Genomic DNA, 14,567 nt, shown 5'->3' on the forward strand with positions numbered 1-14,567 from the left:
AGATGTTTTAGTTCCTGTTGGCCTCTTATTTACTTGTCCATATAAAATTAGAATTATTTTGTCAGTACGCACACACATACACACACACATTCTCTCTCTCTCTCTTCTAATATTTTGTTTGGGATTTCCTTGAATGTGTAAACTAATTTGCAGAAAACTGACATTCTTACACTATTGAGTCTTCCAAACCACAAACATCAAATGCAATTTATATCTCTCTTTATTTAGGCCTGTTATGATTTTGCTCAGTTAAATTTAGTATTGTTTTATTCTTGCATAACTCTTCCTAGATTTATTCTAGATGCTTGACTGTTTATAATAATAATCTTTTAAATGATATATTCTGTTCGTTGGATGCTTTTATATGAAAATTGATATTTGACATGAGTGTGTCTGATAACCTTGCTAAAAGTTCTTATAGATTTCTATAATTTATACTTTTTCTTGGGTTATTCATATAGACCATACTGTTGTATATGGATCAAGACGGACTTATTTCTTTCTCTCCAACGTCCTTTAATTTTTCTTTCTTACTTTATTACTAAGAGCTCCAGGCCAGTTATAAACAGAAATTATAATTCGTGGTCTCAGGGAAAGCATGCAGTAAGATCTTTTTTTTTTTTTTTCTTGAGACGGAATCTCGCTGTGTCGCCCAGGCTGGAGTGCAGTGGGACGATCTCGGCTCACTGCAAGCTCCGCCTCCTGGGTTCACGGCATTCTCCCGCCTCAGCCTCCCGAGTAGCTGGGACTACAGGCGCCCGCAACCACGCCCGGCTGTTTTTTTTTTGTTTTTTTTTTTTTCCTATTTTTTAGTAGAGACGGGGTTTCACCGTGATAGCCAGGATGGTCTCGATCTCCTGACGTCGTGATCTGCCCCCCTCGGCCTCCCAAAGTGCTGCTATTACAGGCGTGAGTAAGATCTATTGTTAATGACTACAGCACATATAGTGATGTCCCTTTTTCACCTCTGATATCGGTGTATCTTTCCGTTTAATTTTGGTGGAAATTTTTTACAGTTATACATTTTCAAATAACAAACATAAGAGTTTAGAAGATTTTGTACAATTTTAAATTTGATTTCAATATTTCAGTATGTTCTCAGTCTCATTTATGCTCTTGTTTTTATGCCTTTCTATTTTTAACACCTTGAAGCTGGATAATTAGACTGTGTCAACGGTTCAAACTTTCAATTACAAGAACTACAATTACATATTTTCCTCTACATAAGCTTTAGCTGCATAGCATAATTTACAAGATGTTGTATTTTTATCATCTTTAAGTAAGAACACTGACTAAATTTCAAACAGTTTGAGAATTTTCTAAGTTAATTATTGGTATTTAGCTGAATCTCCCTATGACATGGTAACACCTTCTGAAGGTTTATTCTTGAGGTTTCTTGAGACTTGTTTCTCGTATTTTAAAATAAATTTTATGGCATGTTTTAAGACTCTATTTAACAAGCTCATAAGCCTATAGAGCATCTTTTTGAGTCTCATATTGCCTGGCAATCATTGATTCATTTTATATAATTTTGCTAGTCTCAAACCAGCCGTGGTTTAGTGTAGAATTTCTTTCTTTCATCTTGTACATTCTGTCTTCCAGTGTAAACTTTCTTCAACATCTGCCACTGACTGTATAATAAGAAATAACAATTTCTGGTAAGATAATTTTAAGATTAGTAGGTTATCTTATTCTCGACCATTTCCTTTTCACAACATATCCCTTTACTTAGAAATGCAGCATTTTAGATCTAGACAAAGTATTTGACAAACTATAATTTATCTGTTTAAATGTGAAAGCATTTAAAAGTTTTAAATGAAAGTTACATAGAATCTTAGTACTTGATATGGAAAAACGTAAGTGCAGCGACTGTATGTGAAGTGAAGAGAGAGGGTCCAATATTCTGGATGCTGAACCTTCATATTGACCATCCTGAGGTGCCTTTAGAAGCACCTTCCAATAATCTCATTGGAAATCTAAGAAGCAGAGCTGAAAGCGCCCTCATACAGTTCATCTTCCTTTAGCAGAGGATGCAGCCTAGAGAAACTGTTTCCATTGTCTTCTACAGAGTTGGTTTGTGGACCACTTTCATCTAAATTTTATTCTCCTAAATAAGTTTATCAAATGTTCCACCATTGTCTAACTGTTTGCAAAGAAATAAGAACATATCATTGAAAAAGGAAAATAAGTAAATAAATATTGTAATCTGTTTTGTTAGAATGGCTTGCTGATCTGGATATAAAATTATCTCTCTTCTACCCCAAATTTCCTTTTCTGAAAAAGGTGACATTAGAGAAAAATGTACCTTTTGGAATAAGAAGGTTAAGATATTTCTAATAACACTTATGCGTTATGGCAAGGTAAATTGAAATTTTGTTAATTATACCATGTTTTTCCCCTCTCTCTTTCTTTACCCAAATCTGTTTTGTATTTCAAAGCAGTCAAGTGATGAGAGTGATGAGTAAAGACAAAGTCAGGCCAACTTCTAAGGCTGTACTACAATTAATCTAATATTAACTGAATACACAATGCAAATCTTATGCTTCCTGAAAATAAGTCATATAATTTCATATATAGAAAATTACAGTCAATATAGTGACGCTAAATTATTAGCCAAAGCTTAATTAATTGAGTTCATTTGTAAACTCTTGTCGTTCATATTGGATTTTTAAAGTTTTGAAAGTAGTTGAAATGAAACACTGTGCATAGTTGTCACTTTGAATGTAATCTATTTATGCTTCTTCCATTTATTTACCATTATTGAATGTCAAAAAGTAAAGTGATAGCACTTTGCTCAGCCAATTTTCGTGACAAATATAAGTGATTTGTCAGTAAGTTGTACTAAATTGTCTAATTATGCTTGCATTGACTCTGTTTTCCTGGGAGGGGAACAGAAGTGAAAAAAGGTTTAAAGTGTTCAATAGCCAAATCTGTTGGTATTTGGAAAATATTGAAGCTTTTTTTTCATATAAAGAGGCAGAAAAGGTAAGATAAAGTAAAAGTAAAGAAAAAAAGAAAAAGAATGAAGAGGATGAAAATAAAAAAGAAAGGAACAGATATTTTACTTAAAAATTAAATGATATCTAAGGGTATTTTTTATTTGTAGTAAAGCACAGAAGATAAATTAAATGTATGAATTATGCTACATTTATATACTAATTTATCTGTGATTTATTGAATAATTACTATGTTCCCGGCACTCTGCAGGTTGATAAGAATGAAAATAGTGCCAACGAGGAGTGCACCGTCTTTTGAGACACTGGCAAGTCGATTGGCAAACATGATATTGTGTAGTGAGGGTTTTAATAAAGGTAAAAGAGAGTACATAATAGAGATATTCTTAGAGTTCTATAGGTTAGAAGTACTGTGTGGGTCGTAAAGGGATCTGCAGGGCTCTGTTTCTTTCTGGAAGCTCCTAGAAGAAAATCCATGTCTTTCCTCAACTGTATTATTGCCAGAATTCAATTCCTTGCAGCTATTGAACTAAGGTCTCTATGTTTCTCTGGTTGTAAATTGTGGACTATTCCCAACTTTTAGAGGCTGCCACATTCCTTGGCTCCTAGCCTACTTCCTTTCCCCCAAAACCAGCAAAGGTGGGTGCAGCCCTTCTCACACCAAATCTCTCTGACTCACTTTTCCAGTTTCCTCTTTAGCTTTTAAAGGCTCACATGATGCTATTGGCCCCACACAGGTAATATAAAATAATATTCCTAAATCGATGTCCTTTGCCTTAATTATATTTTCAATTCTTTTTGCAATTTTACATTACATATTTTCAGAGCTAGAGATTGGGAAATCAGCATCTTTGAGTATGAGGGCATTATTCTGCCTATCACAGATACTTAACAAAAAGTAGTGAGAGATGGGCAGACAAGGAAGCAGTGGATAGGTATCTATACATTAAAGAATAAATTGGTCCCGAGGAAAGAAAAAAAATGAGTTTAGCAAGAACATTTTTAAAAAGTGGTTTGTAATTCAGAGAAAAGGAAATGACAATTTTGGAAAAGTGTCTTTCCAAGTGATATCGATGTCATGAAAAGCTGAAGAGATTATTATCAGCTGGAATGAAGTGTCTCCTATGCCATGGTTGGGTATTTCAGTTTTATTTTAAATGTAGCAGAAAACCAGGGAAACATTTTAAGAGATAAAATGCCATTATATACTCATTGTCTAAAAATCACTGACAGCAGCATGGGAAGGAATGGCAGGGGAGGGTCAAAGCTGGAGAAATAAAGAAAAGTTAAGAGGATAATACTATAAATGAGAGGAGAAACAGCCCATCATGGGCAGTGACAGTAATGGCCTTGCAGAGGGGAAGGATTCTAACAATATTCAGGAAATATAAGTGAGAGAACCTGGCAGAAAATTGGATGTGGAGGAGAAAGTTAACAGGGAAGAACAATAATTTCAAGAATTCTAGCTTTGAAAGCTGCAGATGAGAAATCAGAGTGTCAACTCATGTGCTTTTTAACGTGTGCCTGAAGAATTGTCATAATTAACCCTGAAAAGACTGATGTATTCTGTGATGAACTGGGATTGGTTGTTCCTCAAGGAAACTTCCATTGAAACTGAGAGTTCACATGCAGTAAAAAGATGTGGCTCAGTCCTTATAAAATCTAAACCATTGTTGTTCCCAATTAATATCATAACATCTATAAATCTAACTGACATAGACCTTCACTGTGCTAAGAGTCGAAAATCTGGAAGTTTAAAAGGTACAGAGGAGGCACTATCAATAAATGAGAACATCTTTGGCATCCATAACCCCTCACATTGAAAGAAAGCTATAACTAGGGTAATAATGAAAAAATTAATTGGAAATCATGACTTACACAATACATATTTTTCTAACTCTATTATTCCTAATCATAACTTTATACTATACCTGTGCTTTTTTCCATGAAAAATTCTCGTGAAGGCCCGTACAAAACAATCTAGATATTATTTTGTTTCTATTACTAGTGTCTACTAAAAGTAACTAGGGCTACTTGAAGCACATTTGATTATGTGTCATGGGACAGGAAAAATAAAGTCTTGGGTCTGGAAACTCTTAAAACAGTTCAAATTTTAGGATAGTTTTGAGGTTTTCATAGGTATTAAAGCCATCTTAAAGGGACTATTACTGGGCAAGTGGTAATAATTAACTAGATAATGCAGTATTAAAATTATCAATATTTGGCCAAATATTAATGGCCATTTGAATCAGCTTACAATGATAAAAATCTACCTGTTCAAGAGCATAAAGTGCAAGACAATCTATGTACTTATAAAAGGAGAAAAAAGATGACAATGTTAGAATAATTATATTTTTGAATTTCTTCATACAAAGTGACATTCTATACATATGCACTTGATTATGGAACATGTAATATATGTATATATATGTGTATACATATGCACACATATACAAAGGAAAAACATATAAGTACAACATATAAAGTAAAAACATATAAGTACAAACACTAAAATTGACAGAAAAAACATCATCAAAAGCTGAAGAAATCCTGCAAGAAAAAGGTTTACAGTGAGTGCAACTGTTGACTTTCACTGGTGGTCACACCAAAAGATCAGTTAATAAAATGGTCAAAAAGTCACTATTCCAAAAACATAAATGTCAAATGTGTCAAAGAATAGACTTGTGACTTGTGTCACACATCCCCTTACTCTAGAATTGAGAAAACTTCAAAATCACTTTATAAGTTTTTTTAAAAAACTGATGTTCCGTAATAAATTTCCAATAATACTGAGAAACCACGTTAATATATCATTAAAACATGGCCTTATGCTAGCTCCTGGCCATGGCAAATGTAATTAATACATCATTTTAAGAAAAGATACCAAATTTCAAAATCTACCATTTATATCAAAGACAGAGACATAAAACCCATGATATAAAAACTAAAGCTTCATTGCATTAAGAAAAAAAGCTCAGGCTCGTATTGAATGCTATAACTTGCAACAATCTCATTGGACTAAACATCTCTATCTTGGCTTCTATTTAAGGATCTTCCCTCTAGAAATCAAAATTTTATTATTTTGATATGGTATTATTTTATTGTGTCTTGAAAGACAACTAACGATAAATGTAAACATAACATACAGTAGAATAACTGAAACCCTAGGAATATGTAGAAATGGCAAATAAAAGAAGCTGTAAATATACGATACAATCAGGTTTATGTCGTAAGCACTTCATAACTTTGAGCTCCATCTCTGCCTCCTCAGTTCAGTAAGGCCATGATCTGCTCAGAATCCACTTCTCTTCACTGCCATTTGGAAAGGGCCTTCAGGCACTGCCTGCATTTCAACATCAAAACTGTAGCGGTTGGCTAAGTCTAGTCTTAGTTATTTTATCACGTCCAATAGCAGATATTTTCTCCAAAACAATTTTGCCAAATTATCTAACAGTTCTAGTGCATAAGCTATACTCTTTAAAAGTGGGCCTTTTACTTGTCTGTCTGGATGACACTCTATTCTAGTTTTATTACAAAGTTTGTAGCAAATAGGTCTTAAGGAGAATTTCATCCATGTGTGAGGCAAGGGCACAGATAATATTATTCATTAAAAAAATACATTGGAAAGCTCCTTTTTTGTTTATCTACACATTGAGGGTGCAGGTTTTCTTTTTCTCTGCATTTACATACTGGGAGATAATTCTCCATGTGTACCCTCCCTTTCTTTTTTTTTTTCTTTTTCTTTTCTTTTCTTTTTTTTTTTTTGAGATGGAGTATCACTGTGTCACCCAGGCTGGAGTGCAGTGGTGCAATCTCAGCTCGCTGCAAGCTACGCCTCCCGGGTTCATGCCATTCTCCTGCCTCAGCTTCCCCAGTAGCTGTAACTACGGGCGCCCACCACCACGCCTGGCTAATTTTTTTGTATTTTTAGTAGAGACGGGGTTTCACTGTGTTAGCCAGGATGGTCTCAATCTCCTGACCTCGTGATCTGCCCACCTTGGCCTCCTAAAGTGCTGGGATGTGTACCCTCCCTTTCTACACATCTGCTAACCAGAGACACTGATTGCTTTTGTTTCAGACTACTTTGCTGTCTGTATAGCAAACAATCTTGGAAGATAGAGATAGTGTTTCCCTCCAGAGCAAGCAACAGGCATGATTCCCTGATTCCCATCCTGTAGAAGATGTGCATTTCCTAAGAAAAGAGTTTCTCCTTTGTAATTCAACCCATTGTGTGTAATTCTCTCTCTGCATCACACTGTAGAAATTTGAGCTTATGGAACAGAAGGCAAGAGGAACCTGCTGTTCTGACTACTGCTATCAGAGTGACCAACTAATTTACTTGCTTTCATCCAAGAGGGTCATGTCTTCTGACAGCATTCATGAAATTGTGAGGCTAATATTTCAGTTTGAAAATAGGGTAACATCTCAAACTATTCACATTTCTTGACAGTTTTGTCTATGAGATGGGGACACTGGCAGAAATATAGCTTTTGAGGAAAGGAAGAATGAGACCTTGTAGGCCAATTAAGAGAGTCTGAGAAAAGTCCCTGTGAATCTGTATTGTGAAGATAGAATAAATCTTGTGGTTATCCACATAATAAATGGTCCTTCACTTTGATGCCTGTTAATGAGGGGGAATTAAAAAGAGTAACGACTGGCTGAGTACTGGAAAGCAGATTCAAAGGCAGCTCTTTGAATGGTACCCTGGTTGTTGCTAACCTTCCTCTAAGTAACAGGGCTTTGTCACAAATGTAGCAGTCAGCCCTATGGCTGCCTGGGTGGGCAGAAGTTTCTGATCCATTTTAGATAACAATTACAGAGAATACACCTACACTAACAATCAAAAGAGGAAATTTGCAACCATTATGTGTAAACCCAAGTCACTCAACAACTCCAAGGTCCAATAGGCATGGAGAAAGGAATGATACCTACAGATATTGAAATAGAGAGATACATAGATATCATATTTATGCTATTAAAATATATTTTCAAGGTCTTCCCTTAAAGTCTTTCTCACAAAGAAAAAAAACTATAGTGTGGCTCCTCAAACTGTTGCAAGCTCCCAAGTTTTAACTGATCACTCTTTTATTAACTGCCATTCTCTTTTATATGGATTTAGCCATAATTAAATCACCATTTTCCTTAATGTGAAACCGAAGTCTACCAGAAATCTCAGCAAATGTTCCCAGGTTCTGCTCCTCTCAGACAAGTCAACTGTCTACACCTCAATATGTATGTCTACTTCTCTTTCATTTTCCATGGCTCATGGCTCCTGAATGACATAGATCTTACTTGGGTTCCCCATCAATTGTGAAGAAAATGTTTTATTTAGGGAGGTCATATTGGCTATACTCTTCTTGTATCCCTGACTGATGTAGGTTTCCTTTGAGACCCTGACAGTTGTAATATTTCAGTTGGAAAATCCAAAAATGTAGGAGTCATCAATGTCTCCTCTTTTACCTCACCAAAATAATCCAAGTTCTAGTAATTTAACCTTATTTATGACCTTAGCTCCTCATTTTATCAAAGCTGATGTAGTGTAGCAGCCACCATAGAATTGCCCTTCATGCTTCCAGACTTGTTGCCTAAAGTCTATCCTCCATCATATTAGTCTTTTCTCACAATGTTATAAAGAACTGCCCGAGAACGGGCAATCTATAAAGAAAGGAGGTCGAATTGACTTATAGTTCCACGTGGCTGGGGAGGCCTCAGGAAACTTACAATCACAGTGGAAGGGCAAGCAGCCACGTCTTAGATTGGGGCAGGCCAGAGAGAGAGTGTGTAAAGGAGAAACTGTGAAACGCTTATAATACTATCGGATTTCATGAGAACTCACTCACTATCACAAGAATAGCATGAGAGAAACTGCCCCCATGTTCCAATCACCTCCCACCAGGTCCCTCTTTTGACACGTGGGGTTATTGGGATTATAATTTGGGATGAGATTTGAATGGGGACAGAGAGCCAAACCATATCATCCATTCTCTACAAACAAAGCAAAATGAAACAAAAAATCCAAAATATAATGAAGCAAAAAACAGATTTTCCTAACATAAAAATTATTTCTCAGCCTGATGTTTATTAAGAGCCCCAAACATCATAGGGTATAAAGATCAAAATCTCTAGTGTGGTCAACAGCATCTCCCATGACCTGGCATTGATCTTCTTATCCAAGATTCCACTTGTTACTCCCAACACCTTCTTTATAAATTCAAGCACAGGCATATCATGCACTTTGCACTCACTCTTGTGGTTCCCTTGCTTTCTGTCTAGTTGTTCTCTCTGCCTAAAATTTTGTTTATTGAATAATCCATAATCTGTCTTGCTTTATGGTGTTTATATTCTCTGTGTCTCATTTGGGGTATGATTTCTGCTTGAACTCCTTCCTAGGAATTTGGTTGGTTGCTCACTGATGTGTTTCCATGATACACTATAAGTGCTTTTAACATGGTTGCTATCACTCTATATGGCATTATTCTATTTATTTGTTATACCTCTTAATGTGTGACAAGATCCATGCCGTCTGAATTTACCTTTGGAAAGCACCAACCAACAAATTTCAAACTCAATGTAAATACTCAAAAAATGCTTAATGACTTAATTAACAAACTATTGTATCTCACATTACTATTTCAGTTATGTAGAATTATATGTTTATATGGTCAATTAAAAATAAATATAGTAAATAAATTGTCAGTTTTTGGTGAAGATCATTGAGTTTTGTATTTTATTTTATACTGCTCTTGCTTCAACATTACTTATGCAAAAATTACCTGTAAAAGCTTGACGCTAACCTTTTATGAGCATACGAATAATGAATACTTCTTTTACACACAGTTAGCAATTACATTTTTAGATTAGTTGGCTGTCAGGTTGAAAAGAGCACAGATCTCAGATGACGGGATGCTAAGCAGATAAGAAGAAAGGTTGGGCAGATCTTCACAAAACATTACAGATCCAGTGGGTTGTACTGGAAACCTAACAGGAAGCAAAGAGTGAAAGAGAAAGGAAAAAAATAGGAGATTAAAAAATGGGTGACGGGAAACATTGTTTACTCTTCTATATCATCTAATTTTGCTCTGTGCTGTGGTGCTTCGGAGAAGACAATTGAAAAGTAATGGGGTGTGGAAGAGCTGCAGTACCCACTAACTGAAGGAGAAAGTCATAGCCTAAGGAAGTAGATGGGTTGGCAAAGAGCTTGTTAGAAGAGGGTGAAAATGGAACAATTTTAAAAGCATTTTTAATTAGAAACTAAAGTTACAACATGTATGGATAAAGAGAAAATTCTGAAAATAAATTTAAAAATGTAACTCCATGCAACATTTGCTTTTAATGACTTAATTTTAAGTAATGAATTCACATGCCATTAAAATAGAACAGAGTAGTAATTTTAATGGATGATCCTAGGAAAAAAATAAAAGTGAGTATATCTCTCTGCAAGCAAATGTTAAAATTTCCCCTGAAAATGACAAAGAGAATAGAAAATATTCCCATTTGACCATTTTACATGTTTCTGATTCATTCCTTTGTTATGCTCTATTTTTACATTTACCCAATATGTTTTCTTTCTTTTACACTCTAACAATAAGATTAATGTTAAGGCTTTAGTTTATGCTGCAGTAGATTTTATACAAGTAACAATGAACACAACATATTTGAAGGATTTTCCAAACATTGTTTTCTGTAATAATTTTCATCTAAGAACTATAATGTTAAAATTATGCTAAGAAATATAATCACTTTTAAAAACATTGTAAACTCACTCTTATTCTTTATTCACTGCTTTAGGCTGTTACTATGAATGTCTATAAATTATAAAATTTACCTTTTTAATTTGAAATTATAAGATTATTACATTAATAATCTCCCTTTTTCACATGTATCCTGATCATTATCTACTAGAACTGCAAGAGAAAGTTTGTCTATTTTTACTGTACTGCTTTTATTTTTAGTCATTGTATAATGTCAACCATTCTGAAATAGCTAATCTCCCTTCTAAATTTAAATATATTTTTTCTCTTTTATTTACTGATGACAGAATATGCATCTATGTCCTTCTCTCAATATTATCTAGATTTTTCAGTCTATCTCCCTCCAAATCTTCCACGTGGGCATTTTGTTATGAGCAACAGATTTAACTCGAGGACATTGACTAATACATGAGAGATGTGGATTTATTTAGTTGATATCCACTGACACCCCACACCCAAACTAAAACAACAACAAAAACAAAAATCAATAGATTGGGAGCAAACAACAACGTGAGTTTATTGTATGATATAGATAAATTAATAATTGTCATTTATTGATGTCATTTATTGATTCATTCAACAAATATTTATCCAAAGTTTAGAAAGGCTTTAAGGAGAATGGCATTACATAGAATAAATAAAATGGAATTATTCAGTTTATTAGTTATACCTCCAAATACACGATAAGTTCCATGCAGTCTGAAGTTACCTTTGCAAAGCATCAGCCAATACATTTCAAACTCAATGTAAATACTCAGAAAAATGCTTAATGAATTAACTAACAAATTGTTGGATCTCACATTACTATTCAAATTATATATATTTGTATCTTTATATGGCCAATTATAAATAAATTAAAAATAGAAATAGTAAAAAAAAAGTTGATTGTACTTTTGTGTGGCATCCTTATGGGGCCAGCACTGTTGCTAGGTGCAGAGCTAGCAACTGTGTTGTGCCTATGAGGATGTCAGTCAAAAGTAAAATGAACATTAGGATAGAGGATGTGGGTAATACAAGGACCGTCCATAGAACGGCCAGTATGCCTAGTTGTTGGATCGGAAAAAATTGAAAAGTCCTAGATTATGAGCAGTTGATGGATAGGTCAAATAGGGCGAGAAGAAAGAGAAATATTTTAACCAGAAAGAACACGATTGAAAGTGTAAAAATCAGAATAAAGAAGTCACCCAGACCATATTTGTATGGTTGGCTTAGAAACAGTATGAGAGTAGTGAGTCTAGGTAGGCTAGTATTACATAATAACAATTTATAGGACTCATTAAACATTAAAGCTTCATCCTAAATTTCACAAGAGGCCAGTGAAGGAGGGCTGACAATTTATGTTTTGAAAAAATTCACCCAGGGTGCTCTCAGGTAAATGATTGCAGACTGTCACTCATGGAAATGAGACATAACAGCTGGCTGCACTATACCTGTGGGAACAAGGATGGTAGGAAGTGGAGGATCTGAGAATCTTTAAATGGTGGAGTCAAACTGACTCTAGTGATATTCTATTGTTTCAGAATGAGAGATGAATAGCTATGCCTTGATTCTGACATTAGCAATTAGATTTACGGTGTTGCTAATTACTGTGAAAGGAAACTTAAGTGAGGAGTGAAATTTGCTAAGTAAGGCACTGCATTGAATTTATACAAGAAAGTAGTTTATTGGTATTTAAACTTTTCAAATTGCATTAACATTTTTGCTAATAAATGCCTGTCTAAAACATGTGATGTAACTTTCTCTGATGTCTTCATGACGCTTCAGCACTAGAAGACAAAAGCTCTAAAAGGCACCATGGAAATGTAACAGCGTCTGGTTGGGGGGCGGGGACGGGAGGGGCGGCGAGCCCCCTGGCGCCTGGGCTTTAGGCCCGGGCATGGCGGGGCCCCGGCGGCCTGGGGGTCTCCTGGGGCCCCCCCTCCATGGAGCCTGCCACCCCGGAGCTCCGTCCCAGATGACTGAACTGGACACCAAGCGCTCCTGCTGTCCCTGGCAGTGGACTGACGCGGCAGGGGCGAGCTAGCCGGCTCCGCGCCTCTCCGCGGGATCCAGACGCCTCCAGGGGCTGCCGGCGGAGGGTCTGACGCGGCGTGGGCATGGCTCACCTCCGGGGACTTGCCAACGAGCACTCTCGAGTGGACCCTGAAGAGCTCTTCACCAAGCTCGACCGCATGGGCAAGGGCTCGTTTGGGGAAGTCTACAAGGGCATCGATAACCACACGAAGGAGGTGGTGGCCCTCAAGATCATCGACCTGGAGGAGGCCGAGGAGGAGACCGAGGACATCCAGCAGGAGATCACCGTCCTCAGCCAGTGCGACAGCCCCTACGTCACCCGCTACTTTGGCTCCTACCTAAAGAGCACCAAGCTATGGATCATCATGGAGTACCTGGGCGGCGGCTCAGCACTAGACTTGCTTAAACCAGGTCCCCTGGAGGAGACGTACATTGCCACGATCCTGTGGGAGATTCTGAAGGGCCTGGATTATCTGCACTCCGAACGCAAGATCCACCCAGACATCAAAGCTGCCAACGTGCCACTCTCGGAGCAGGGGGACGTGAAGCTGGCGGACTTTGGGGTAGCAGGGCAGCTCACAGACACGCAGATTAAGAGGAACACATTCGTGGGCACCCCCTTCTGGATGGCGCCTGAGGTCATCAAGCAGTCGGCCTACGACTTTAAGGCTGACATCTGGTCCCTGGGGATCACGGCCATCGAGCTGGCCAAGGGGGAGCCTCCATCTCTGACCTCCACCCCATGCGCGTCCTGTTCCTGATTCCCAAGAACAGCCCACCCACGCTGGAGGGCCAGCACAGCAAGCCCTTCAAGGAGTTCATGGGGGCCTCCCTCAACAAGGACGCCCGATTCCGGCCCACCGCCAAGGAGCTCCTGAAGCAAATTCATCACACGCTACATCACGAAGACCTCCTTCCTCACCGAGCTCATTGAGCGCTATAAGCGCTGGAAGTCAGAGGGGCATGGTGAGGAGTCCAGCTCTGAGGACTCTGACATTGATGGCGAGGGGGAGGACCGGGAGCAGGGCCCCATCTGGACGTTCCCCCCCACCATCCGGCGGAGTCCACACAGCAAGCTTCACAAGTGGACAGCCCTGCACGGCTCACAGAAGCCTGTGGAGCCCGTCAAGAGGCAGCCAAGGTCCCAGTGCCTGTCCACGCTGGTCCGGCCCGTCTTCGGAGAGCTCAAAGAGAAGCACAAGCAGAGCGGCGGGAGCGTGGGTGCGCTGGAGGAGCTGGAGAACGCCTTCAGACAGGCGGAGGAGTCCTGCCCCGGCATCTCAGACAAGCTGATGGTGCACCTGGTGGAGCCAGTGCAGAGGTTTTCACACAACAGAAACCACCTGACATCCACCCGCTGAAGCGCGCTGCTGTTCAGATAGGAGACAGAAGGTCCTTTGTTTTTGTTCTGAGCTCCATAAGAACTGTGCTGACTTGGAAGGTGCCCTGTGCTGTGTCGTGACTGCAGGGACACGTCAGATCCTGTGGGCCTCACATGTCAGGTCACCGTCTCCTTCCACCCCTGCAGTGTGCTGTTCTGCAGGTCAGGGACATTCCCTATGCCCACTGCCCTCCTCCCTCTCCTGGCCCAGCAGTAGAGATCACGGAGGCTCCAGGAGCCGGTGTGGCCCTCATGAGCTACGCCTGGGTCTTCTGCAGACTCATGCAGCCCAATGGCCGCTCAGACCAAGGCGTAGAGCAACTATCAGGGCAGCTCTGTCTTATCCTCCATGAGGTGGGGAGAGGCAACAGGGCAGCCCCCAGAGGAGTGCCCTGGCCGCTGTCCTCCCGAGGCCCATGATGGCCATAGATTTGCCTTGTGGTGTTGGATCAGGTACTGTGTCTGCTC

The 14,567-nt window shown here is 38.5% G+C and overlaps 1 pseudogene; it reads left to right on the forward strand.

Moving 5' to 3' along the window:
• The first annotated feature begins 12,726 nt into the window (after nt 1-12,726).
• On the forward strand, nt 12,727-14,220 carry LOC129028682 (serine/threonine-protein kinase 25-like; annotated as a pseudogene).
• The last annotated feature ends 347 nt before the right edge of the window (nt 14,221-14,567 follow it).

The sequence above is a fragment of the Pongo pygmaeus genome, chromosome 16, assembly GCF_028885625.2.
Source record: "Pongo pygmaeus isolate AG05252 chromosome 16, NHGRI_mPonPyg2-v2.0_pri, whole genome shotgun sequence".
Classification (NCBI taxonomy): Eukaryota; Metazoa; Chordata; class Mammalia; order Primates; family Hominidae; genus Pongo; species Pongo pygmaeus.